At 51.6% G+C, this 5,187-nt stretch overlaps 1 pseudogene; it reads right to left on the minus strand.

Moving 5' to 3' along the window:
* Positions 1-1,274: 1,274 nt before the first annotated feature.
* LOC112811818 (epidermal growth factor-like protein 7 pseudogene) lies at positions 1,275-3,486 on the minus strand (annotated as a pseudogene).
* Positions 3,487-5,187: the final 1,701 nt, after the last annotated feature.

The following is a 5,187-nucleotide window of genomic DNA, read 5'->3' on the forward strand; positions in this document are numbered from 1 at the left end:
GATGGGGCTTCAGGCGGACTCTGGCAGACACACTCACATGACCCTCAGGAAAAATGGGGTCATCTCTTGCCAGCCCAGGCAGCAGAGAGCCCTGCCCCTGCAGGACCCAATCCTCTATGTGGCCCTACCCACTTAGTAACAGACCTGAAATTGTTCTCCCACCATTACAAACAACACAGACTTCCTGTGTTTTCCGAAAGGGGAAGTCCAGTCAGCAATTTACCTTGAGTCATTTGTTTCGAGAAGGAAGCCTCCGCAATTGGCAGAAGGTAGCAGAAGAAGGAGGACTGCCAGAAAAGGGAAAGGAGATCTGATTCTAGGAGTGCCCCCACTTCTCAGCTGACCACACTGAACAAGTCCCCTCTCTGGCCTTGATTTTCTCACATGGAAAACGGGGCAATGATTTCGCCTCACCTGCTTCTCTGCACAATACTAGTGTGGATGCGTGTGCATGTGCATGTGTGTGTGTGAAGAGCTGGGAATACAAAAGCTCTGTGCCACTGGGAGGGTTCTATAAAATGGATCCTTGGTTTCCTCAGCTGTGAAATATTAGCTTATCTCCTAATCTGGCTTTGAGGGTTAAGTGAGATATGCACATCAAGGGCTGGGAAGAACCTAGGCTCAGGAACAGTGGCTCTTGTTTTTAATCCTCGATGACCTCTCATTTCCTCCCCCCTCCCCTCGGTGATGTCCTGTCCAGTCCCGGCTGTGCTCAGGGCAAAGCTCCTTGTGAGATTGCTTCTACTAGACCCCCTCCCACACCTGTGAGGCCACACATGCTTGTTAAAATAGAGGATAATTTCATTTATATTTTTCCTGATTACAAAAATAGTAAGTCCATGGTAAAAAAATTTTTTTAAAGATTTTATTTATTTATTAGAGAGAGTGCTAGCTGGGGGAGGAACAGAGGGAGAGGGACAAGCAGACTGGGCTGAGCAGGGAGCCCCACGCGGGGCTCGATCCCAGGACCCTGAGATCATGACCTGAGCTGAAATCAAGGGTGGGACACTCAACCACCTGAGGCACCCAGGCGCCCTCCTGATTTCTTTTTTAATGCATGTGTCCCAGGGTGTTAAATGCAAGTGTCCTGTCACTTTGCCTTTAGAGTAGAGGCAACAAATACCGAGGACCACCCAGGCAGGGCATGCCTACGGCTGGAGAAACTGGTTCTACCCGCATGAACCCATCACCGGCCTCTTGTCATCACGGAGTGTGTGTGTGTGTGTGTGTTAGGCAGACACAGAAAGAGACACAGAGACAGAGGAGAGGCTGCTTGGGAGGGATTTCTTTTGGAGAGGATTATTGATTATTGTCTGTTCCTATTGTAACAATCCCCTTCACCCAGAGAGGAGGGATGAGGGTGTGTCTCCTCCTCACTTTAGAGCAGGAGGCTTAGAGACCACTTGGCAAGTTTGAGATGTGCCTCAGTGGTCCATGGGCCAAAGACAAAGGCAAATCTAAGGCAACAGCCCCTCTTCTCTCCCCCTGGCAGAGAGCTTGTCATGCTGAATCGTGAGTGTCCACTGAGTTGTCTACCTCCCCCACTTGACCTGGAAACTTCTTTCAGACTGCCTGGGTCTTGTATCCCCTGCCCCTGCAGAAGGCCTAGCACTTGGTTGATGCTTGATAAATGTTCTGGTGAATGGAGGAAAGACTGACTAGAGAGCAGAAAGAACAAGGTTTTGGAGCCACCCAGGTCCAAGTTCAAATCCTGCCTCTGCCACATTCCAGCTGTGTTCTCTTTGGGGAAGTCACATCATCTCTCTAACCTCATTTTCTCACTTGTAAAATGAAATTGAGTGTCTGTTCATAATGAAACAGAGCTTTTTCCCTGCCCCGAACCCTCATTTTATTCTGACACAGATCAGAGGTGCCCCCCAACATGCTGCCCAGCAAGCAGGACCCTCGTACCTTCCCTCAGCCATGGGTCCACTGGCAGGGGTGCACGGGTGCTAGGCAGCCCAGTGGGCACAAGCTCGTAGTAGCCAGAGCCAGGGACCTGGACCAGGCCTGTCACAGCTCCTTCTTGCAGGAGCAGAACCCCAGCTGCTCGATGCGCTCCAGCTGCTGGAAGGAGTGAACCAGGAGGCTGTTAGGGTCAGGCAGCCTGTACTCCAGGGCCCTCGAGGCCTGGCTGTACAGTGGGGACCAGCACCAGCTGCAGCTTCTGCTCCAGCACATCCAGTCTTGACCGAAGTATCCACACTGTCCATTCCTGTCGAGGGGTTCGGGGCTACCCTGGGAGGCCTTCACTTGGGCAGGCAGAGCACACCATCTGCAGATGGGCTGTGCCCTTCCCAACACTGGCACCAGTACCTACCCGCAGTGTTGACACAGTGCGGGGGACAGGTGCCCCCTCCAGCACCACATTCGTCCACGTTTGTCTGGCAGGTGTCGCCCTGCCATCCTGCAGGGTGGTGACAGCGGCCTGGCTGGAACATAGCCCTGTCCATTCTGGCATGGTGGCTGACATATTGTTGCTCCACAGGCCCTGGGGAGCCTGCTGGTCCTCTTCCAGCCAGGGCAGCAGGCGGAGCGAAGCCCGGTGGAGGCCGGCCCAGGGCTGCGGCACTAGGCAGTCCTGTAGATGGTGCGGTAGGTGCTGCAGGCTTGGTGCCATCACAGATGGTGAGGGAGGGTTGGTACATCTGCTGCACGAAAGACTCAGACTCGGGGCCCCTGGGAGCCCCGACTGCGCACACCCTGCGGCCAGGCCAGTAGACATGCTCAGCGCCATCCACTGCCAGCACCGGAACCACACCAGAAGTAGTTCCCGGGACTCACACATGGCCCATGTCTGCGGGTGAGATGGCCTTGTCCTCAGCATGGCCACCCAAGCTGGGAGCACACTGAGACAGGGTTTTTAATGAAATGAGATCAAGCATTGGCACATAGTAGGTGTTCCAGCAATGATGAACGAATGAAGACACAGTAGTCTTAGCAACTGCAAACTGGCAGGGCCTCCTGAGAATTTCGCGTCTGAGTTGATACAGGGCTGGTACTTCCAGATCCTGGTTTCCTTCCCTGCTCCTTCCTCTGTCCCCACCATCATCATCATCTTTAGCAGCAACAACAGCTGCGGGTTGTACGGCAAGTTACAGAAATTCTATGACTTGGTCTCGTGTAAATCCCACAATAGTCCTGAGGTCTGTATTATAATTCCCATTCCACAGATGGAACCTAGGCCGAGAGAGGGTGTATGATGTGCCCGAGGGCACAGAGATCTGAGACTTGAGGGCACTGCTTTTGGCCTTCCTTAGATGAATTGATTTAACATGTACTCAGCACCCACTGTGCGCATGGTAAGTGCTGACACTATGACAATTTCTTTCGGGGGGGCGCGATCGGTTGGAGAGCAGGTCCAGTCCACTTTTTCCATCTCTGTGACTTTGGGCAAGTCCCTTCACTTCTCTGGGCCTTAATTTCTTCATCTGTAAAATGGGCACCATGATCATAGTCTCATAGGAGAGAGTATGACCCTCTCATGCAATCACTGCAGGGAAAACAGAGATAATGTATTTATGTAGCACAGTGGTGCAAGCAAGCACTCAGTAAATTGTAGCTGATTCTTCGTTGTCACCTAGATGTCAGCCAGGGGCCTCCTGACCCCTTGAGATCTTCACAGGATGAGCCCAAGTAACCACTACAAAGCCCTCTCCAAGATTACTGCAAATTCCTGGGCGATTTGATTTCTCCCAATCCAGCTCTGGCTTCAGCCTATACCGTCTTTGGTCAACACTATACCAAAATAGATGTAAAACTTGGCCCCTCTACTAGTTCCACAAACACCCCAGTCAAGGCAGCCTCAGTGAGTATTGGAGACTTTTTTTTTTTTTTAAGGTTTCTAGGTATGGGAGACAGAGAAGGGGATCACATCATAGCTACAAAAAAAACAAAAAACAAAAAACAAAACCTCACGATGAACTAAGAGTAACCCAGTTCCCAAGATGGCCTCAGCCTGCTCTTCTGCTTCCCTCTCCATTGTCCCCAGACCCTCAGCCTTGGGACAGTTGCCATAGTTTGGCTATGGTTTCCAATTCTCTCCTCCTAAGGAGCTCTCCAATTTCCATTCCAGGCATTATCCCACCGTGTGAAGCCTTAGAGGTTGGGGGTGGGGGGCGGGCTGGTGGTGGTGTGCTTCCCCTCCTATCTCCCCCTCACCCACCCACCCCACCCCCACAAGTAAAACTCTGCAGAGTGCTTCTTAGGCCTTCAGGAAGCCCCAACAAGGATGGGAAGAAATGTTTGCTATCATTCATGCTAGTTGATGCTGGTGGGTGGGTGATCCTGCCTGGCTGCTGGCTGCCACAGGGCTCTCCCACACTCCCCACCCTTGGTTCCTGCCCATTTCCCAAACCCAGTCCTCCAGTTTCTGGTAAATTCTCTTGGGCACTCGGTAGCTTAAAACATCCCGTGTCGTTTTAGGAACAAATTCAAATCCTAGTCCACTTCTTGTTGCCTCCACAGCAGCTGCCTCTCAGAGCTTCAAGAGCAAACCTTCACTTTCAACAGTTTTTCAAAGTGTTTTTTCAACGAAAGCCATTCCTTCCCTAGGACAGGAAGTCACGTGCTGAGGATCTACAAGCTGTATGTGGTCCACAGGGATTTAAAAAAAAAAAAATCAAATGAACATTAAAAAATTGAGAGATTACACGTGAAAATCTGGATTTGTGCCTTTTCTTGTAAACTCATAATATCTGGCATCATAGGACTCACATTTCCCCGCAAGGAGCTTGTTGGCCTGAATGGAGAGCAGGGTCCCTGCCCTTTAGACAGGTTTTTCTTATGCTTTCACCCACTGGCCTTATTTCTCCAGCTTGATCCCTGTAGGCTTTCAACTTTGTGACCTTTGCTAAAGGGCATTTCGGGACCGGTTTCCGCCCTCCACTGCATTATTGCAATCAGATTGGGTCCATGAATTTGCTAGGTTCGCAAAGGGCACCGTAGGCAGAAGATACAGCAACAGTGGTCACTTAAGCACGTGAGCGGTGACTGTTCCTGGAAGGGCAAAGGGTCCGGAGGGACTGGGTCTCTGGTGCGAGGGGGCGGTGGGGCTGGAAAGGGTTAACCTGGGGCTTGGTTCTGAAGGGCCTTAACGCTGTCTTACAGGACTCTGGGAGCCAGTGCGGTGTTGAAAGCAGCGGCACAGCATGAGGTGTGCGTATGACAAAAGAAGCTGGGAAGCTC

Source organism: Callorhinus ursinus, unplaced genomic scaffold (assembly GCF_003265705.2).
Source record: "Callorhinus ursinus isolate GAN/ISIS: 27379988/994484 unplaced genomic scaffold, GSC_fseal_2.0 scaffold18, whole genome shotgun sequence".
NCBI classification, from domain to species: domain Eukaryota; kingdom Metazoa; phylum Chordata; class Mammalia; order Carnivora; family Otariidae; genus Callorhinus; species Callorhinus ursinus.